The sequence below is a fragment of the Canis lupus genome, chromosome 3 (genome assembly GCF_048164855.1).
Source record: "Canis lupus baileyi chromosome 3, mCanLup2.hap1, whole genome shotgun sequence".
In the NCBI taxonomy this organism is placed as follows: Eukaryota; Metazoa; Chordata; class Mammalia; order Carnivora; family Canidae; genus Canis; species Canis lupus.
In genome coordinates this window covers 40,581,355-40,604,854 of record NC_132840.1, presented here as the reverse complement: position 1 = coordinate 40,604,854, position 23,500 = coordinate 40,581,355, and positions in this window count along the sequence as shown.

The following is a 23,500-nucleotide window of genomic DNA, read 5'->3' as shown; positions in this document are numbered from 1 at the left end:
GAGTTATCCCATCATAGGGAAGACTAGCTGGCTTACACCCGCCATGGGATCAAGTATTGGACAAGGGCATGACCTTGGGGAAGTGTTTCTCTGTAGCTGACGCAAACCCTGAAGGGACTGACATGTGGAGGCTGTCTGCTGATAGCACTCCCTGCTGCTGGGGCAAAAAGTTCTATCTTGAAGTAGGATCTGGGTGGCATATTTTCATGTCCACCATAACATTCAACAATGAATTCAACAGCTGTATTAGTCAGGGTACTCCAGAGAAAACAGAACATATATATACATATGCTTGTATATATCTATCCATGTCTAGATAGATAGATAGATAAATAGATAAAGGATTGGCTCATGCAGTAATAGAGACTGAAAAGTCTCACGATCTACTGTCTGCAAGTTGGAGAACCAGGAAAGCTGGTGGTGTAGCTTTAGACCAAACCAAAGGCCTGAAAACCAGGTGAGTCAATGGCGTAAGTCCCAGTCTGGGTCCAAAAGCCCAAGAACCAGGAGAACTGCTGTCCCAGGGAGGAGAAGATGGATGTCCCATCTCAAACAGAGCAAACTCAGCTTTCCTCTACCTTTTTGTTCCATCCAGGCTCTCAGTATATTGAATTGATGCTGTAGATTCAAATACTAATCTCTTCTGCAAAACCCAGAAGTAATGTATTACCAGCTATCTGGGCATCCCTTCAGTTGACACATAAAATTAAACATCACTACTTCTATCCTCTTTTTTCCTCCTTCACACCTTTTCCTTCCATGTTCTTCATCAGTGGGGTGGAACTACTCCTCATCCAGGCATCTGGAAGCCATTCTGTTTCTCATCCCTCACAATTATCACATCACCACATTCTAATAATTTGATATCTTGAATATTTTTCACATCTATCCTTTCCTTTCCATACCTCCCACAAGAGCTCAGAGCCTCAGCGTCTTTCCCCTGGACTGTCTCAATAGCTTTCCAACTTGTCTCCTGGCCTTCAGTCCTCAAGCTCAATCTATCTTTGACTAAGCTGCCAGAGCGAGCTCTCTGAAATGTAAATCTGATCTACTCTGATCTTCCTAACTCCCCATTCATTCATTCATTCATTCACTCAGGAATGAATTCATTCACTCAAAGAATTGCTCAGGTCAAAGACCTTGTAGTCAAAGAAGACTCATTTTTCCCTGACGTGCATTAAGTCCTGTGGGCATGGGCTTCAAAATATACTCTGAATTCAATCACTTCCACTCAACACTCCTACTTCTGTTGCCCCAGTCCAAGGTTCTTATACCTCTTGGGGACCAGTGAAAACAGCCCTGGGTTTGGTCTTCCTGTTGCCTCTATTGCCTCTTTACTGTGATTTTTCCACATGGTAGTCAGAATTTTTTTTTTTTAATGTAAATCAGATCCTATTTCTACAGAAAATGAAATCTGCCAACAATTGTAAGATAATCTAGGGGAAGAATATTTCAGATAAAGGAAACAGCAAGTACAAAGGGTCGGGAGCAGACTTGGGGTGTTTGAGTAAAAGAGGAGAGGTCAGAAGGACTGTGTTACAGTGAGCAAGGGAGACTGTGGGGAGGGGGGCACAGGGGCTGTGAGGCCTTGCATATTTCTTCCTCCTGCCCTTCCCTTCCCCTCCCCCTCAGCTTAATCTGCAGTTTCTGAAGTTCACAGTGCGCAGAGGAGAGGGAAGGAGATAAATGTCAGGAAAAACTATTTGAATTCCTTCTTTCATAGTCTGGCCCCTTATTCTTGGGCGTGACAGATGTTTAAAGCTGCCTCTTTCTCCAGTGGAGGGCTCTTCTGGAGGTCACTAGTCCAGCCCTCCAATTGCAACTTCGACGTACAGTTCCTTCTGGCTCGACTATTCCCTGTAGACCCTGGCTTCACAGGAACCACTCTCCATGGGCTTACCCTCACCCAGGAGGTTCAATTGGACAGAATGTAATGGATCTGTGGCTCAGCTGTCTCTTTAGCATTGCTGTATCTGCTCCACAGGAAATACTCACCCTTTGTCCCCCCAGACATAGGGTGTGCCTGGCTTTCCCCAACTCAGCAGCCCTCTCCTGACTCCATCACCAGAGTGGCCAGTCATTCCATTGCTCAGCTTCTGGATATCCCAATGGGAGACAGAATATAGGCCATGGTTGTAGCTGCCAACATGTTGCTTTTACCATGTGGCCCAATGAAGCCCCCTTCATCTGGCTTGAAATGAAGGAGATAGATACTTTTATCACCAGCTTCCCATCTTTCACCCACTCACATACACACTCCTTTACAGGAAGGTGTGGGAACTTGAAGCACTGTTAAAAAAAATTCTCGATTATACATGCCAATTAGAAGGGGAGAAGGCTTTTTAAGGTCACTGGATATACTTTCTACTTAGTTGTTTCAAGGTTGGGAAGAATCACTTATCCAATTAGAGGGGACGTGAGACAGTAACAGCTCTTTCCTAAAATAGATGAAAAGGGTGATGCTGGTAAAAGAATTCTGACCCGAAGTTAAGAAAGGGGCTATTAAAATAATGAGTCAGTATTTCAAATGACACATCTAAGGAGGTGTACTAGCCAGTCATACAGCTTTTGTTCCTTAGAGTGACCTCTTTAACACAGACCACCAGGAAGAGTGAAATGCAAAGATGGAGAGGTTTCCTTACTCTCATCACCTCTATCTTAGAACTTTCTACTCACTAGAGAAATTTCTTTGTCAGAAAAGTGTTAGATGGAAGAATGGTGAAGGTTACTAAGGCAGTAGTAGTTGTTTTTCTCCCCCTGTATGAAGAGAGAGCACTTATTTACTCAACAAATATTTTTTGAGCAGTCCTATGTGTCAGGAGCTGAAAAGGCAATAGTGAAAACTCTAAAAAGGGGGTTATCATCCAGTAGCAGATAGAAAAGCAGGCTGCTTTTAGTGTTGCCTTGCTATTGGAATTAGCCAAGACAGATGCTTAAGGAAACCTGTTGCATGATCTATAGTATTTCTCAGAGAAATTTGCCTTGAGGAAGTGATTTTATATGTTACTACTTAATATACCAGACATTCTGAATTCAAAAGGCAGTGAGAAAAATGGAAGTAAAAATAGAAAGAAGTGGATAGGATTCATTAGAAAACAAGTGTTAGATTTAGCAATAATGCCATAAGTATAATTGTTATAATAATTTTTTGAGAAAATTTTATTTATTTATTGGAGACAGAAAGAGAGAGAGAGATCACGAGTGGGTGACGGATAGCACAGAGGGAGAGGGAGAAGCAGTCTCCTCACTGAACAGGGCGCGGGACTTGGGGTTTAAGCCCAGGACCCTGAGATCATGACCTGAGCCAAAGACAGATGCTTAACCAACTGAGCCACCCAGGTGCCCCAATAATTTTTATAAGTAACATTTATTGGGCACTTACTACATTTCAGATCCTATGCCAAGCACATTCATGGACTGTGTTATTTAATTTTCATAGCAATACTTTAATTTTTATTTTTAAAAGATTATTTATTTTAGAGAAAGAGTGCTAGAGAGTGAGCACGAGTGGGGAGAGGGGCAGAAGGAGAGGGAGAGAGACAAGCAGACTCCCTGCTGAGCACGGAGGAGCCTGACTCCCGGCTGGATCCCAGGATCCTGAGATCATGTCCTGAGCCAAAATCAAGTGTCAGATGCTTAACTGACTGAGCCACCCAGGCGCTCCCATAACAGCACTTTGAAATATGTACATTATCATCCCCATTTTGTAGGTGTGGAATTTGAGGCACAGCTAGGAGGTGACAGAGTCAGATTTGAAAATGTCTGTCTGAGTCTTAACCACCGCTTCATGCAATCTGGGATGAAAATGCGTGACCCAAATTCCCTCACTTGTAAATTCTCCGTTGGAGTCATTTGTAAACGGGATCTATGCTCAGGGGATCATTGCAGATGAGCCCATGGTTTCTTGGTCCCAAGGCTCGTGGCACTCATCTCTATTTTGTGACTTATCATGTGTGTAAATAATAAGAGTCTGCTAGATTTTCTCCTGAAATATATTTATTCCATTAATATTATCACCCTTGCCTTCTTTGTGTTTGAAACTCAGGAAGATCCTGTTGTAAGCTTTTATCTTACTTGTCCTAAATGAAATTGTACTGAAAGGAGTAAGGCATTTGAAAGCAGCGAGCTTCAGGGAATGATCCCGACATCTGGGGATATCAGAGCCTTCACCGAGTATTCTCACCGCCTATAGGGTATGAGCCCAGCATGCATGGCACTCCGCCCTGGAGTCTCGCCCTTCCGCAGCCAAGTTGAGATCCTCTCTGAGAACACTTCCTCCACTCTGGCCATCCCCTATCCGTGCTCTATGGGTGATTTTGAAACCTTTTCTTCTAGGAGGAACAAGCCCATCCTTCCAAGATGAGGTGCTGAGAATGCACTGCTGTGCTCTTGACCATGTGGAGTCAGACTATCTGCTAGACAAGAAGAACAGGACCTCACGCTGAGAGAAAGTCTCCCAAGCTGAGTTTTCTGGAAAACAACTGGATATGGTATTGGTCTTTATTACAGTTTCCACAGACCGCCCCCCCCCCCCCAAAAAAAGTTGTTTATAAAACAAAAGCCGCATACAATTTGGTATGGTAACATTTTTTAGAATCTTGTTTTTGCACAGCGGAAACCAGGGCTGATGTGGTCATGGTGGAAACGGAGCCAGTTCTGTTACCCCAAAGCACCTCTCCTAAAACCCTAAACGGAGTCAGCCAGCCTGGCCTGGCCAGGAACAGCCGGCATTGTTTGGCTCTTTGGAGAGCCTTCTGGACGCGGTTCGCGAGCGGGCTGCGGCAAGGCCCCCCAGCCAGGCCCCCCGCCAGGCCCCGCAGGCCGCCCACCGGGCTCCGAGGGCTCCCCGGCTCAGGGTGCTCGCCGGGCTCCGGGTGCTCGCGGGGCTCCGGGTACTCAGCTGGCTCCGGGTGCTCGCTGGGCTCTGGGTGCTCACCGGCTCCGGGTGCTCGCGGGGCTCCGGGTACTCAGCTGGCTCCGGGTGCTCGCTGGGCTCTGGGTGCTCACCGGCTCCGGGTGCTCGCGGGGCTCCGGGTACTCAGCTGGCTCCGGGTGCTTGCCGGGCTCTGGGTGCTCAGCCAGCTCCGGGTGCTCAGCGGGCTCTGGGTGCTCACAGGGCTCAGGTGCTCGCCGGGCTCCGGGTACTCGCCAGGCTCCGGGTGCTTGCCGGATCCGGGTGCCCACTGGCTCCGGGTGCCTGCGGGGCTCCGGGTGCTCTGCGGGCTCCGGGTGCTCGCGGGGTCCAGGGTGCTCGTCGGGCTCCTGGTGCTCAGCCAGTTCCGGGTGCTCGCCGGGCTCTGGGTGCTCGGCGGCTCCGGGTGCTCGCGGGACTCCGGGTGCTCAGAGGGCTCCGGGTGCTCACTGGGCTCCGGGTACTCAGCTGGCTCCGGGTGCTCGCCTGCTCCGGGTGCCCGCGGGGCTCTGGGTGCTCGGCCAGCTCCAGGTGCTCGGGGAGTTCGGAGTGCTCTCGGGGCTCCGGGTGCTCACATGCTCCGGGTGCTCGCCGGCTCCGGGTGCTCGCAGGGCTCCAGGTGCTCGGCCAGCTCCAGGTGCTCGGGGGGTTCGGAGTGCTCTCGGGGCTCCGGGTGCTCACATGCTCCGGGTGCTCGCCAGCTCCAGGTACTCAGCTGGCTCCGGGTGCTCGCCTGCTCTGGGTGCTCTCGGGGCTCCGGGTGCTCGCCGGCTCCGGGTGCTCGCCGGCTCTGGGTGCTCGCCGGCTCCGGGTGCTCGCCGGGCTCCGGGTGCTCGTGAGGCTCTGGGTGCTCGGCCAGCTCCGGGTGCTCGCGGGACTCCGGGTGCTCGCCTTCTCAGGGTACTCGGGGGTTCGGGGTGCTCACCGGGCTCCGGGTGCTCGCCGGGCTCCGGGTGCTCGCCTGCTCCGGGTGCTCGCCGGCTCCGGGTGCTCAGCTGGCTCTGGGTGCTCACCAGGCTCCGGGTGCTCACCGGGCTCTGGGTGATCGCCGGGCTCCGGGTGCTCGCCGGCTCCGGGTGCTCGGGGGGTTCGGAGTGCTCTCGGGGCTCCGGGTGCTCACATGCTCCGGGTGCTCGCCAGCTCCAGGTACTCAGCTGGCTCCGGGTGCTCGCCTGCTCTGGGTGCTCTCGGGGCTCCGGGTGCTCACCGGGCTCCGGGTGCTCTCCCGGCTCTGGGTGCTCGCCGGCTCCGGGTGCTCGGGGGGTTCGGAGTGCTCTCGGGGCTCCGGGTGCTCACATGCTCCGGGTGCTCGCCAGCTCCAGGTACTCAGCTGGCTCCGGGTGCTCGCCTGCTCTGGGTGCTCTCGGGGCTCCGGGTGCTCGCCGGCTCCGGGTGCTCTCCCGGCTCTGGGTGCTCGCCGGCTCCGGGTGCTCGCAGGGCTCCAGGTGCTGGGCCAGCTCCAGGTGCTCGGGGGGTTCGGAGTGCTCTCGGGGCTCCGGGTGCTCGCCGGCTCAGGCTCGGGAGCGCAGAGAACCTGCCGGCTTCCCTCCTTTCTTCCGATCCGCGGAGAGTTAACCAGGGGCGCCCTCCGGGACGCCGCCGTGGTCCCCAGGGCTCTCGTCTTTCCTCTCCGCCGCTCAGACGTCCTGGGCGAACCAGACACCTCTCCTGCTTGCAGCTCTTCAGTTCTTGGTCAGTGAAACATGCCAAACGAAACATCCAAGTTTCCTGATGTTTCCAGCCAGATCATGTGAAAACTAAAGAAAATCCATGTTTGCTGGCTTGGAGAACAGGAGTTAACAAACTACTTTTTAAGCTCAAAGGAAGTGACTTACAAGAAAGCCAGACTCATGATGAGACAGTAGGACGTGTAGGAATTCTATTAAAATGTGGGCATTGAGAGTCCTCCTGTAGTGAGTGGCTGTGTCTTCACATTCCATACAACCAGAATAATCTAGTTTCCTCTCGCTGCCATTCTGTGGTGAAAAATTAAATTCAGTGCTGCAAGCAAAAGTTTGTGGGGGCGAAAGATTTGGAAATTTCGGAGGCTACCGTAGTATAGAAACTGGTTTTTTTGTTTGTTTGTTTGTTTTGTTTTGTTTTAAGATTTTATTTATTTATTCATGAGAGAGAGGCAGAGACACAGGCAGAGGGAGAAGCAGGCTCCATGCAGGGAGCTCGACATGGGACTCGATCCCAGGTCTCCAGGATCAGGCCCTGGGCTGACGGCAGCCCTAAACCGCTGAGCCAGCCATGCTGCCCGAATAGTTTTTATACATATATTTTCCTAGGAAAATGAAAAATGGATACTTGATTTATTTGATCCATTCAGTGACATGGTGACTCGGGGCTGGACAGGAACAGACTAGGTTCCTGCCCTCAGGAGCTCACATGTGATGAGTGAGGAAATCAATATTAAATTTATAAACTCTGAAAAATATCATGTAATTTCTAACAGTGATAATGCTTCGAGGAAAAATAAAACAGAGTAAGGGGATAGAAAATGAATAGGCAAGGTGGTCAGAGAAGGCCCGTGGGAAGAGAATATACATAGAGTACTAAAGGAAAGGCAGGAGTGAACCATGCACAGTTCTAGGGAAAGGGTATTGCAGGCCAGGCTCGTGGCTGAAGCAGAGTAAAGGGGAATGTGGTGGTGGCCGAGACTGGAAGGTAGGCGGAGGCCAGCACAAGCAGGCTCCTGCTGAGCATGATAGGGAATACAGATTTTATTCCAAGAGTTATGGGAAGCCATTGAGTGACTTTGTTTATTGTCAGCTTCCCCCCTCTTCCCAGTTCTAAAAAGAGAAAGTTTCATCTGTTTATTTGATAGTTATTTATCAAACACCAACCATACATCCATCTGGGTCCAGTGCTTATAAAGTTGTGACCTCTGGGGTTCAGGGTAATCACAGCAGCTCCTCCTGTCCTTTCTGCCTGTGTCCACTGGCTGCCCATGGCCTTCACACCCCTGCCCTGGGCCACATGCTGACCACGGTCACAAGCAGCCCAGCACCACCCTATGCCCCACAAGGCCAGAGGAGGCTTGGGCTCAGCAGCCTGCCTTAGGGCTCATGCGGGTTCCAGGCGGAGGGACATCTGGCACACTGATGCTATTCCTTTGACGTTAGAGGAAATCAGTTACACATTCTTTACTCTTGAAACTCCGTGGCTAGATGGACCCAGGAAAACTTGGTAAATTTCTACTTTATGAAAGACGTGGGCTTAGACACTTGGGATCAAGTGGACATTATCATGGCCAGGGAGGACGAATTTGGGTTTGAAATTCCGGATGGGGAGGCAGAGAAGTTAATGTGTCCATAAGAAATTGTAGATTACACTGCAGATACGAAGGATGCACATGAATAAAATATCAGACTCCTCTTCTTCAATGAGAGAAGACTCGGAAGATACTGGTGAGTGTCTGCAAGTGGGAATGTGTTTTTGGCATTACTGCGGACTTTGACAGCGTAATTCTGCTTAGACTCGTATTTAAATTTTCTAAGTGTTTTTTGCCCTTTAATATAAATCTATAAAACCAAAGGGAAAAAAAATAAGGTTGGGACCTCTGTCATCAAGTGAGGGGATAGTAAAATGACGTGGACAACCAGAACAAAAGTGCAATGAAGAAAATTCCAGAAGAGAGACAAAAAAACTACTACTAATAATAATGAAATAGGAACACGCATTAGCAATATTAATGCCAATTAATATTAATGCTCTGCCCCATGTGCCATTCGTGTGTTTTTTTTCACCATGACACAATGTCTTATGGACTATTATTATCCCCTGTAAATAGGAAACTGAGGTCATAAAAACAAAGTAATAGCCACGGTCAGAAATCAGGTAGGCTCAGAAGCTAGGATTTGAGTTCATGTTCGTGTGATTCTAGAGCACAGGGTTTACTTAGAGGAAAGAGCTAATGACAAGCCAAGTTTGGGTAACTCAACGTATGTGGCTGTATCTACCGGACTCGGGTCAGATTGGTTTCAGATACATTGTCCAAAGTTAAGTAAGTACAGCACCATGAAGTAGGGAATGAAGATCTTTAAAAACCATTCCAAAACATTGCAAGGAGGACAGCCCCCAAATGACTTTTTCCTTCATAAAGCATGATACAATCAATCTGTGATCGTAGTGTTCCTTTGTTCCTCATTTTTTTCCTATCTCCCCTGCTGCACTGTAGCTGCCATCAGGGCAAAAACCATGTCTGACCGTTCACCATTCCATCTGCGGAGCCTCGCACAGCGCCGAGAACGCAGTAGGGGCTCAATTAATATTTGTTGAATGAATGAATTAATTAAACTTCATTTCATTTCTTTCCAGGGCCTGCCTTGACTGCCATGTACCCCTCCAGACAGCATGCAGAGACAGCGGAGAGTATAATAAACATCGGAGGTATTTTGCAATTCATGGCTGACCCATGCTGACCCTTTATTTAATTAAATCTTTCACTTGTGAATGAATCATTTCTTCCATTAATTAAAATAGGATACACATACGTCTCTGTAAAGTGTGTGTCAAGAGAAAGCGTTCCACCTAAAATATACAGGAGTCGTTGACCACCATGGAGAGTCATCCATCATAATCTGCTAAAAAGATCGGCTGTGGAATTAGAACTAGCACAATCATCTCTTATGCCCTCAAAAATATTAGTTGCAGCGTCGCCACCAATCTGTCAGCTCCTGTGTTAATATAAGGGGTAACGCATAGTGGGAAGCCCTGAGAGAAGCGTTTATTTTGGAGGGCAGAGCATGCGGTCCCAGCACTCCAAGGGATGCCATCATCTCTAATAATTGCTGGGAGCCATGCTCTCTGGAGACTTGTATCTTGATTGTTAGAGCTGGAAGGCAGCCGGGATTGCACGGTTGCAAGGCTCAACATTTTCTCCTTCGGTTCCTCCGGGAGCCAAAATGAGAGCTGCAAGGAATCGGACAGTGCTTTTTAAGAGGCCAAAGCAAGTTTGTGTTTCCATTCACCGTCCAGTCTCCCGCTGGAAGAAATGGGATGCAAAAATCTATTTGCAATCTTTTAGCTCCAGGAAGCAGTGAGCATATCCGGCTATTGTTAAAAATATTTTGCTGCAGAGTAAACGAGGCACTGGCCAAACCTCCGAGGGGCCTCGATGATGTCCCTAAATGTGTTTAAAACTCACCACTGGGTTTTCTCCAGGCCAGATGAAAAGAAAGGAGAGATAAAGTAGTAACTCGGCTTCAAAGTGCCTCTGGTTCTCTCAAGCAAGTTTAAAATATTTCGCAAGAATTCAAATGCAATGATTTTTTGAGAGTAAGAAATTGTAAAGTCCATTCTTTTAGTGAAGTGTCAGGCTCCACAGGAGCAGAAATGATAAACACTCTCCCCCGCATATATAGGAGGTTGTTTCAGAGGCCAAGTGATTGCTAAACCAGTCGTGGCAATCGAATGTGTTTTATTACCATACTTTTATGTTGAATATTAACTGCGCTTTTATTTTTCCTTCACATGAATCCTGGAAGGCAGGCACAGAAACGGGGTAGGGGTGGTAAGGACCTTTGTGATCACTGGGGCTCTTTCCTATGGCCGAAGCGCCCCTTACAGGGAAGTGACTTGTCCAAGGCCACAGGGCAGGTGAGTGGCCGAGCCAGGACTCCGAAGCATGTCTCCCGTCTCACAGTCCTGGGCTCTCTCTCCCGCGTCTGTGCAGAGGGCTGAGTCACAGGTGATGGAGTTCCTAGCGTTCTAGGTACGCTGCCAGTGGATTGGTTAATGCATTGATTCCAAAAGAGTTAAGAGATTCAGGATCCCTTGATGAAAAGCAATAGCAGTAGCTTTTCTTTCGACTTCAAGTCCAAGTCATCTGGATTATTTCAGAGGTCAGTCTTCATCACAGTTATCTTTCAATTTTTGGTACTTTCTTCCGTTTTCAACGCTTCTCTGATACTCGTTGGCTTATCTCCTGGATCAGGATCCAGAAAACTGAAAAAAGGAGATATGTGAGCGATATAACATTTAGTAGAAATGGACAACAACTCTGGAGGATTCACTGTTTCTGTGGCCCAGAGCAGTGACTAAGAGCATAGACTCTGGACTCAAGTTGCCAGGGATTCAAGTGCTGTCTTTGACATTTGGAAGATGTACGCAGTCCAAGATCACTGATCTTGGGCTTTTTAAATTGCTGAGCCTCGATTTTCTTCTCCACAAAATGGGAATTAGAGTATCTACTTTGTAGGGTGGTTGAGGGGATCAATTTAAAAATGTGAGGTTCCTCTTGGAAATCCCATTTCTATGTGTCATTTTGTGACATGTATATGTATTCAAACGGTAGTATTAGAACCTGAGCAATGAAAAATTAGACCATTGAATTTGCTTTCTGTTGATGGAAGCCCTAAGGACAGGTCATTTTTGAGAGAAGAGCATCCTCGTGCCATGTGATGATGCTAAGTCCTCTCTGTCTGCCTCACCCTGTGACACCTCAGTTTATGTTTTATTTTTTAAAGATTTTATTTATTTATTTGAGGAGAGAGAGAGAGAGTGTGTGTGAGATACAGAGTACACGAGCAGGGAGGGAACAGCAGAGGAAGAGGGAAAAGCAGGCTCTCCACTGAGCAGGGAGCCTGATGCGGGGCTCCATCCCAAGACCCTGGAGTCATGACCTGAGTGGAAGGCAGATGCTTAATGGACTGAGCCACCCAGGTGCCCCGCCACCTCAGTTTAGAAGCCCTATATCCCTTGTCTGCATGATTGCAGCAGCCTCTCCTCTCCTACCTCTTTCTCTCTCCCTCTTTTTTTTTTTTTTTCTTGTCTGTAGTCTAGTTCTCCTTGAGTAACTTCTGTAAAGCTCATATTTGGCCATACCATGCTCTAGCTACTAAGCCATCCATGGGTCCTGTGGTTTACAGGCTAAACCAGACTGGTCCCAAGCCATTATTACAACTCATCTTTACGAGCATTATCATCTCCACAGCCTTCATTCCAACCAAACGGGACTACTCACTATTCCCTGAACACCCCACACATTTATACACCTCTGTACCTTCGCTCATGATGTGTCCTTGGCCTGAGATCTTCTCTCCCCATGTCATCGCCTACTAAATTCCTGGTTCTCCCAGCTACAATTTCACCTCTCCAATGAAGCCATTCCTTACTCCACCCCGCTCTTGCCAAAATTAATAACTCCTTGCTTTGTGTTCGATGCTACTTTTTCTTATCTCACAAATAACACTTCCTATACTAAGTTCTGTTTTGTTGTATATATTTCCGTCCCCAGCTAAGTCTGGATTAGCAAACATTTGAAACCATTCCTTTTTTTCCCCCTGCCTCCAGTTCCTTACCCTGCTAAAATCAACCCTGCTTACGATTGGGTTTTAACCAGTGCTCTGGGTGGCCCCTCTACATCCATGAGAGTTGACACCAGTGTGAAGCATGCTTGCCAGTCTGCCGCTAAACTCTGTCGTGAGCACAGGGCCATGTCTGATTTATCTCTCTACCTCTCATACCTGGTGCAATACCTAGGACTTAATAAATGTCCGTTAAGTACACGAAGGCGAAGTACGAAGGCACTGAACTATTAGATGTGAACTCCAAGGAACAATGCTGGACAAAGGCATAGAGTGAAACGGACACTGTTAATACTCCGCACCACACTTCACATCCTGGACCCTGGGGAATGGAAACGTAAATTCTGATTGTGAAAGGAGCTCAGATGTGGGAAATTATTGCAAAGTAACTCAAAACTGTTTTATTCACATACACACACATGCAGGTAGTCTTGCTTGGTAGAAAATACACCTCCCGTATACAAGAAATTTTTGATGCCATATGGAACTTATCAGCCATGTGGTAGGATATTTATCTTCTTCACCACATACTTCCAAATAAGTCTTTGTGTCCAATTTTATAGAAAAAAATATATCAGGGATTCCTGGGTGGCTCAGCGGTTTAGCGCCTGCCTTTGGCCCAGGGCATGATCCTGGAGGCCTGGGATCCAGTCCCACATCAGGCTGCCTGCATGGAGCCTGCTTCTCCCTCTGCCTGTGTCTCTGTCTCTCTCTTTCTCTCTGTGTGTCTCTCATGAATAAATAAATAAAATCTTTAAAAAAAAAGAAAAAGAAAAATATATCTAGTTTTATAATGTAGGTCAATTGGAAACTAAGATTCATTTTATAGAAATTAAAATTATTATTACTTTTAGTAAGAGCAAACATTTACTGGATCTTTGCCAGGTACCAGGTACTGTTTTAATTGCTTAATATGTATTGTCTTGTTTGGTCTAAACAACAGTGCTGTGAGGTTGGTACCACGATTATTCCCATTTTGCAGATGAGGAAACTGAGTCGCAGAGAGGTTAAGAAAATTACATAACATTTCACATGAAGTAAATACCAGAAGTAAGATTTAAAACAAGAGGTGCTGAATTTCAGAAACCGTACTCTTAACCATCATGTTTATCTCATGAGAATACACATTTCATTCTGTATTAGTCAGCTTTTTCACAATAATACTGTGTAATCACCTCAAAACCCAAGGGCTTAAAATGGTAAGCATTTATCTCGTGCTCAAAGGTCTGCAGATCACCTGTGATTTAGCTGAGCTAGGCTGAGCTCAGTTGGAAGGGTCTGGGGGTTTAGTTTGTATTTGCTCCACATTTTAAAATTTGGAGTCAAGGCTAAGGGGATGGTAGTTACTCAGGGCACCTTGTGGCAGCTCACCAGTACACGAGATCAAAGTGAAACTGAGGCAGCACATTTAAGGTAAGTGTCATGTCCACAGAGATTTCATCTGCTAATCTGCCAAACCCAACACCAGTGAACACCAGTGAAAGAGGAAGGTAAAAGCCCATGATGGGATGGGGATTGGAGTAGATACTTACTGAATGATACTACAATGAATCACACATTCTTTTATTCATTTATTTTTAAAACAAAGTCTAGGATACGTAATCCTTTGCATTTGGGCAGGTATTACTTCATTTTTGTTTCTGTGCGAAGACACAAAATTCCAAAGCTACTATTGAAGATTTTAGTCCTTCTAGTCCTTATGCAGTTCTTCCTGGAGCACTAAAATGTGGGCTATTGACCTCTTTAGAGCGGAACCATTGTTGGTGGATCACAAATCCACACTATTCTTCACCTGATTCTTTGCTAAGTTCATAAAAGTGTTTATATATTTTTTTAAAACTTTGCAATAAAACTTTGATTTTCTCAGGAGCAATGAATTTTCGGAAACCCAGAAGTCCTTGTGAACAGCTCTTACAAAGCATCCTAGAATAAGTTCAGAGAGTTTCAGAGCAGTCTTCGAGGGCACTTAGTTCAACCTCCTCATTTTACAGATGAGGAAAGAAATAGTTTCAGTTTCAAACTTCCAATTATTGCATATAGGGGGCTATTTTTTGTTTCCTCATTTAAGAGAAGCAATGAGGAAAAAAATCTAGGGTAACATTTATATGTCTTACTGAAACTGTAATTCTGTCATGGGGGCCTCCACTCAGTTTATTTTATGAGAACCCTCTTGTGACCTACTAACTTTATCACTATAGTCAACTTCCCTAATTGCCTATGAATAACAAAAATCAAGTCTTTCCCTTTCTCTTTATAATCTTTATAATCTCTGCTTTCAGAGTCAGCAGAACAGACTGAGAGACACCTGGTCACCAGCTCCAGTGTCCTGAGGACATCTAGGCTGGTTTTCCACAAGGGAGCGAGAAAGAGAGGCACCGAGCCTAGTTTTCCAGGAAGGGAATTATGATTATCTTTCCAGGCCAGACACATTTGATATTTAGCTAATATTCTCCTTGATTAAAACTGTGGATTTAGAATGGAGAGTATAGTATGTAGTATGCTGGGGTGAAGGTGGGAGCAAAGATTAGAAAAACCTACAGTGAAAAGTACAATTGATTAAATACCTTTGAATACCTTCTAGGAGGCTGTCCTGGTGTCAGTTTTCAGGGTTATGATGAGACCAAGATAGAAAAGGAACCTGTGCTCCTAACGCTTCCAGTCTAGCTCAGACATGTGACTAAAGAGTTAACAAAGCAAAAGAGTAGGGTGTCATGAGGGTGTGTAATGTAGAATGTAACCTAATATATTTGGGCTGAGAGGTAGTCAGAGGTCTCCCTGGGAACAGGATGTTTACCCATTAGGACCTTTGGGGGGCTGAGGTAGAGAGCTTTCCAGGCAGAGGCAAGAACATGTGTAAAGGCCTGATGGAACTGATAAATAGTCAAAGAAGCTGAAGCTTAGCCAGAGAGGGGAGACTCATATAAGACTGGGCAGATAGTCAGGGCCCAGACTGTGGGCATCTTATAAAACAAGTGTAGAGTGTGGGACTTTATTATAAGGGCAAAGAGAAGACATTGAAGCCTTCGAAGTAGGGGAATGACATAATAGTAGGATTTGCATTTTTAAAAGAAACACTTTGGCTGTATTTTCAAGAATAAATGAGACAGGGGGAGAAAGGAAAATTGGGAAATGTAAGAAAATTACTCAAAAAAACAAGATAAGAATCTAGAGCTGGGGAATCTCAATCCCCCACCTAGGTTGGCTATAGATTATGCAGAGTAGATGGCTGGGATGTGTGGGTACTTGGGTGTGCGTGTGAACCTTCATAGATCCTCTCTTCTCCCTAAATTCACCCACCGCTTCCAGATAGCCCAGCAATAGGCTCACTCCTTTGGGATTTCAAAATAGCTCCAGAAGATGCTGGTCAAAGGACAAGAACAGCTTTAGAGTTAAAGCTGGCAAACTGGACACATATATTTAGCTCCCTCTCTTCTTGTAACCTACTAACACAGAAACAAAGAGGATGGAAAAGGGGAAAACAGCAAAACCTGGGAATTGAAATACTATCAGACTGGCAGCTGACCTAGCAGCCTAGGTCAAAAAAAGCCACGTGCTAAACCTGCAGTGGGTAAACTCCAAAAGTGGTTTGGTTTATGTTTTTAGCACACTAGAAGTGCAGGAGTTAGTGGCACCTGGTACATCTGGAAATGAGAGCAAAGGTGGGCTAGAAACAGGAGGGCCAGTGAGAGAGTTCCAGAGATAGGTAGGTATCCCCTGAGCCCCTCACCTCCTATGCCATGAAGTCACTTGACTCCTTCTTCATTGCAGTAAATACCAAGAGAGATTTATTTTCAAGAGACAGTGAATGGGATTTCTGAAGTGGAGATGCAAGGCAGAGTTGAGGTATGGGAGGCAGCTGTACTGACAACAGAAAGACTCAAGGAATATTGATGGCCTGACAATGTTTGGGCTTCAGCCTTCTTCCCACACGCGGCTCCCAGAACATAGCAGTCAGGCACATACTTGCCAAGTAGGGGATTGCAGAGTCTTATCTGGACATCTAGCCAGTCCAAGAGGAAAGTCCTAAATTCAGGGTTCCCTAGGAAACAGGCTGGTCATGTACCCTCAGTGCCAGGTTGGAGCAGGTCCGAGGACTGTGGAAGAGACCTCAAGAAGATGAAATCAATAGTTATGAAGGTGTTTGAATGTATTGAGAGGCTTTTATGCAACTGGGGCAGAATTTGGGTTTGATAAATGGTACGTATATTAAAAACCATGCAACTGAAAAAAACAAGTCAAATTTTTACTCCAGGTGGGAAAAGTTTTGTGCAGGAAAGAAAAAGTACTCTTGATATTCCACGCACCTTAACTATCTATAGCATTTACACTCATGGTGATGTAAACATTGGGTATCAACCTAATGGAATCACAGCATCACGATATTCGGCAGATGGAATACTAGAAGCATGTGTGTTGTGTGTGTGTATGTGTGTGTGTGTGCATGTCTGTTAGAGGTGGACTGTACCTATAGGGAGCTGAGTGGCCATCTTTCATGTTGGAAAACTGATAGATAACGTCTACAATAGAAAGATCATGTAGCTACATAAATCTATTTTTTGAAAATTTACAGTTAAATAGTAACAGAGTCAGAAGAGTTGAAAGGCTGCCTTTGAGAGTATGAAATGGAGGTGGGGAGCATTGTATGGCTCGTTGACTCGTATTTTTCATAATAGGCTTTATAAAACCACGACTCTTTCATATATGTGTATATATATAATGTTCATGAAAATGAGCAGTAAATTTAAAAAGGAAAAGAGAAAAGTAGGTGTGCTAATATATCCCATAATTGGCTTTTTAACAAAGCTCTCTCCTGAGTGCTACCACAATACCAAGTATACAAGCTATTGCTTTACCTGGTATTATTGGTTAAATTGTGTTCTTCAAATCATATTGAAGATCTAACCCAAAGTACCTCAGAATGTGACCTTATTTGGAGACAAGGTCTTTATAGAGATAACCAGGTTAAAGTAAGGGTGGGACCTGGTCCAAAACATCCGACATCCTTATATAAATGGGAAATTTGGACCCCTTTATATAGACATACACACACAGGGAGAATGCCATATGAAGATGAAGTTGGAGATCAAGTGAGGTATCTACCAGACAAGGAACAGCAAAGACTGACAGCAAACCGTCAGAAGCTTGACCTCGACCTTGGACTTCCAGCCCCCAGTACGGTACCACAGCATAGTGCTATTGTCTAAGCCTTCCAGTCTGTGGCTCATTGTTACGGTGGCCCTCGGAAACTCGTATATGTGGCATGCAATGGCGCAATGAGGAACACTCATAAAGGAAAGGAGTATGTCTCCGACTCTTCCTCTGGAGGAAGAAGGAAAGAAAGAAAGGAAAGGAAAGAAGAAGGAAAGAAAGAAGGGCCAAAATGTGCCTACATTGACCTTGACTCCAGCTGGAAAAACTGCCTTTGAGCAAGAGGGGGTTTACTTCTGCTTTTAATTATTTTATAACTGGAATATATGTATGTATTATGTATGTAGTTGAACAATAAATAGATACAGACATATACATACACCAAACAAAACAAAACAACTCTTCTTCAATTCTTCAAGTCTCCAATGGGAGGATAATTAATTGATGATGTTGACATTAGTAAATGGTATTGAGGTTAATAGAGAATAAAGTATTGCATTTAGTTTGTTCATTCTTTTTCCCTAACAAAGTAGGATAACTGCATTTGGGCAGGCGGGGCTCTGGGAAGGCACAGAGTCAGGAAGACACTGACCTGGGGCAGTCCTTCTCAGACTTGCCTGGGAACATTTAGGAAATTTTCCAAGATCGGCTGTTGATGGATATAGGAAGTAAGGTAATAGCTACCACTTCCACTCAGTTGCCCAGGTTCCAGTACGTGATACATAAACCACACGCAGCCACTCTGGTTCACAAGGTTAAAAATTATTAACTGAAATCAATTGAAATAAAAAGAATCACATCTGCCATGGTACACAATTCACTTCTCCAGACGGCTTTGGCTTGCACTGCAGGGGACAGACACAAGCGCGCTCACACACGCGCACGCGCACACAGACACACACACACCCACCCACACACACACACACTCACTCACTTTGGGGGAGAGCAGAGGCAGCTGCAGAAGCCAAAAACCCTCCCCAGTCCTAATTAAACTCTCCAAGTTTCCAGGCAACACAGCCAAAGAAAAAAATCATTTCCAAGCTGAAGACCCCTGGCCCCCAGCCCCCAGCCTCCACCCCAGCAAAGGAAACGGGTCATTTGGTTTAATCAGCCCACGTGCACATTCTGTCTCCCCAGGTTGCCAAGAAGGGGCCTGTACCTAGCAGAGGTATTTGTGTAATCAAAGCTTCTGGAACTTTCCCTGCCAAGGCTACCAATGTGAATAGGCTCCTGAGGTAAAAATGTTCCCCCTGCTGGGGACGGCGCCCTTGAAGTCTACATCAAAATCAAGCCAGGGTCACAGCTGTTGAGGCACCCCACAGTGGAAAACTTGCAAGAAATCCTAGCCTGTACTACTGTTTTGCCTCAGGTCTAGAGGAAACAGGCCGCTGTTGCAAGGGAGCAAAAAGAGGGGGGAATGAGAGAGAGGGAGAGAGAGAGAAGGGAGAGGGAAAGAATCTGCTTTCCAAAAGGCAACACTTCTAACTGGTACTTTGGGGTGGAAAGACAAAGCCACTCCGGAACCTTGCCCCCTTCACCAAGGCAACCTCACCCCAGTCACGTTCACTCATTCCCCCTGTGAGTTGGGGGGTCGCAGGTTGGCTGAGAGCCACTAGGTGGCAGCAGATTAACTCTTCAAATGCCAGAACGGGTGCTTAGCAGTCAGGAATTGGGTCTGAAAACTTGGCATCTGGTCACTTCCCTCAAAGGAAAGGAAAAACAAATGGCTTTTTCTGTACTTTCGGATCCTTGGCTTGTTGCATCGATATTGGAGGAAATGCTATGAAAGGAAGATTGCTTCCTGGTCACCCATTCATAGGGTGGCTTGGGGCTGGGTGAAATGCAATTGTGTATGCACCGGGTTTCATGACTTGAAGGACACTTGGTTCACAACTGTTTCAAGAGACTAAAAGATCCTTTGAGAAATTCATGTTCACATTCAATTCACTTCAACGAATACTAAATACAATGAGAAATGAGTGCATTCCATTTTCTAGGGTTATTTCCCCAGCTGATGGCCAGGGCCCCCACCCTTGAGGATCGTGGGGGGAAGACAGGATCTAAATGAAGAGTGTTCTTCTTGGTCATCCACCTTGGGTGAGTAAAAAAATGGAGACTCAAATTTACTATCCACAGAAGGGAGACTCAAGTCAGTTAAGAGAAAATAGACTTCTGAAGATCATTTTACTTCTCACTTCTCTGATATGGGAAGTCTTATGTGTTTCGGGGGAGCAGGGCCTAAAATATGGGATCCATCAGAAAGAAACAGCCAGCAGGGGCTGAACGCTTGCTGTTCAGATGACAAGGAAAACAAATCGTTCTCCTGGGTATTCTAGCCTCTGTAAAGAATCCCCCAATTCTGCCTATTAAACTTTTGCCACAAATATAAAAATACTGTGGTGTTGATTGGAATAGCAGAGTGGGAAGGTGAAATTGATTTACTCTAGAAAGCAGAGAGAGAGCCACCAGCCACAGGAGAAATCGATTCAGAAGGGGGGAGGGAGCGAGCTGGGGGGAAGGACAGTGTTCTTGCGGTTGGGTTTAGGGGAGACTGGAGGCATACAGGGAGAAGGGAGAAAGAATGAGGAGGCAGAAACCATAAATGTATGATCTATATGACTAGAGGGGGATGGGGAAAGGCAATTTTAAGCTGTTTTGCTGTGCATTTGGGATTCTCTTTGATATGCTTTAAAAGAACTCGGTAAAGATTAAAGTTGCCTTACGATTATTCTTATTTCTTGGACTGGAAGGCTGCTGAAGCCACTAGCAAAGCACCATCAGAGCCACCACCCGCTTCCCTTTCCTACCTACGTGGTACGACAGTGTCCGGGTTGTAATTTCTTTAGGGAAAAGTCATCCCAGGATCTCCAGTAGATCATACAAAATTTCACTATGTATCGTGCTAATCCTAGTATGCAACCTCTCATCCTCAGACGGGCAGCCCCAGCATTTAAATTTTGCTCTGCAATTTCACCGAAAGGACAGGAAGGATCACAGTCAGGCAACTCTCGGATCCTCAAGTGATTTCTGGATAGGTATATCATGTCGTTTCTTTGAATCCTCGCTGTGCTTATGCTGGGTACATGGGAAGGCTAAGACGTGTTTGATGGGATTGGGGTTCACAGTGGTTCACTCACCTAGCTTCTCACGTGGGGCAAGGACTGTTATGTCTTTGAGTTAGTTTAAATGAGTTAGGACCTAGGACCCTGATCATGCTCCCATCTTTTCCCTCCGCTGATTTCTCCTTATCTCTACCCATCCCTTTACCATCCAACAATGTCTGGTCTGCTTCACAAATTTCTTTTTTTTTTTTTTTATTTTTTATTTTTTTTTTTACAAATTTCTATTTTGAAGCAAAGACTGTTGAAATATCCTGGCCTTTGTGACCGCTGCTCTGACCATTCCTCCATTCCCTCTTGGACGCAAGTCACTGTCTGGTACTGCTATAATGTTTTTAGATCTACTCTCCTAGCTAGAGTGAAGACACAAACTCTCTTTGTGTCTTCAATGCCCAGAAGAGTGCCTGGCACTCGGTTGCCGCTCACTGAACCAGTGGACAAAGAGCTGTCCTGTATCTCATCATCCTATGCTGAGAAAGCACAGGAAAGCTGTCATTTTCAAGTACTTAACCTAGAACTCACACTGTAGTGGGTGCTAGGGAATTGAGTTCCTCACCCCTCTAATAATAATGTGTACTTCCCATTCTTCAGTTGGCAGTCTCAGAACAAAGCTCATTCAAATACACGGAAAGTGGAGGAAAGCATCTTACCAACGTGACTTGCGGTCATCAGAGCTGTAGGAACGTGGTTCTCAAAGCTGTGAGTAATGGCAATTCCTGTGCCTCTACTTCTATTTCTGACATGAAACTCTTACTCTTTAAAAAAATGTTTACTTTTTAAAATATAAAAGTACTCCACGCTCATTAAAGGAAATTCGCAAAATAGGGAAAAGCAGAAAAGCACAAAACAGTTTTCAATCAGAGTCTCACTATGTAAATAGTGAGTCTGTACATTTTGGAGGATGAATTACTCTCTTACTTATGGAATTTAATAAAAGCCAGATGACAGCTCATGCTGTCTGCTAAAGTCCGAGGTGGAGTCCACAGAAGATGCATAGGTGGATTCATCCCGGGTTTCTGCAGCTTGTGTGCAGGGGGCGCCTGCAAGTGAGCAGCGCTGGGTGCGGGGAGAGGAGTCCATGGAAAGGGCGAGCTGGCAGCACATTTGGGTGCTTCTGCTTGAGCCTGGGGGGCTTTGTACGTTGCCAACCACTTTGCCATTCTCTTCAAATCCCCTGGAGTCACGACGAGCCTCAGGCGGCAGTTCCTTCCAGCTTTGGTTCACGCATTACTGGTCAATTCAGGCAGCAATGACTGTCACCAGGGCCTCCCCAGCGGCCCCGGGATCATCACCGCCGCTTCGTCGACTGAACCTGCCTTAACCTTGAACTCTGGCATCCAGCACGACGCTCTTCCTTGGCCTCCTAGTGGTCAGCCCAGCACCGTCCCTTGGTACTGTGATGGGACAGACAGCTCAGCAGATTTGGAAGATCATGGTAGGGACATCTGGGGGCTCAGTCGGTTACCAGCCTGCCTTCGGCTCAGGTCACGATGCCAGTCGTGGGATTGAGCCCCGCGTCGGCTCCCTGCTCAGTGGGGAGTCTGCTTCTCCCTCTCCCCTTTGCCCCCTCTCTCTCTCTCTCAAATAAATAAAATCTTAAAAAAAAAAAAAAGAAAGAAAGATCATGGTAGAAAGATGATACCTTGTGGATGTAAATCAATTGGTAGAGGGAATTTTCAGACTGAGGACAGTGGATAATCTGGATGCCTTGTCAGACAGCTGGCACTCCCTCACCTGCGCCGATCAACCAGCCCCTGGAAGAGCATATACCAGACTTCTTGACACGGGAATGGATTTTTGCATGTGCACATATATTTGTTTTATTTAATGAACAAAGTGTTTCTGGGCCCAGAGTAATGAGTCAGTGCTCTTTGCCCTGTGCTGAGTTAGTTGCCGGGGACACAAAGATGCACATGGCAGCCCAGCTAGCGAGACGACCATGCACCTGTATGGAGGGGAAGGGAATTTAATATTTATTGACGGTTTCTCTGTGCTTGGCATTCTGCTAGATGTTTTTTGTTTGAATTAACATATTTAATCTCCACAAAATGTGAATTGGATCATATTTCTTTTCATTTTATGTTAGAAGACACTGAGGCTCAGGGAGCCTTACGCTTCCCCAACTCAAGCTGCTGGAATTTTGAACCAAAACTTATAACCTACATCTAGGTCGGTTTGATACAGAGGCAGGGAGAAGCGGCCTAGAGTGGATGGGTGGGGTTTGGGGCTCTGACCACCTCGCAGTCCGCTCTGTCTTGCTTTCTGAGTCAGCTGTGCCTGGACGGTGACACTGTCCACAGAGAAGCTGTCCATGTCAGCTGCAGCAGGTCCGCCTTGCAAGCAAGTGGGGCTATTCCTCTGCTCTGGGAACCTCTAGTTTTAAAGGAGGCATTTGAGTTCTCTCAGTCCTTCTAGCTAAGCTTCAGTCTTACCTCCTTCTTCCCTGAGAGTCCCGAGGAGGGACAGGCTGCCCGATTTGATGTGTAGATAAAGATGGATTTGTGCTGCTGCCCGTGGTGTGGCCTCAGGTCCATGTCTGGACATTTTTGAGCTCTGGTCCCCCATCCATGTTTCTTGAGATATAAGAAGTGATGGCTCATGGAGCCCATGGAAACTTTCAGTGCTCTGTAAACATTAGCTCTTGTCCCTTCACTGCTTTCCAAGCTCCATTATAATAGACCTATATGGTCAGCACTGTTTCATGTCCTACGATACTTTCTATTTTCTATTTTTCCTGTACGTGGTAATCTTTGTCCCTCAACCCATTTCCCTCTTCCATCAGGTGGCCTTAAGTTCCATGAGGAAAAATTCCATGTCACATGTTAGCACCTTTCAGGGCGTGTGACCCACAGCAAACATTGTTTTAAGACTTGATAGATCGGTTGATTCTGTCTCGCTGACACCATGTTCTGATTGTGATGTGTGAGCGGTGGAGTACTAGAGCCAGCTCATACTGGCTTGTGCAAGTCAGGTTAAATTCTCAGGAAATTTGTGGGCTGGTTATTAAA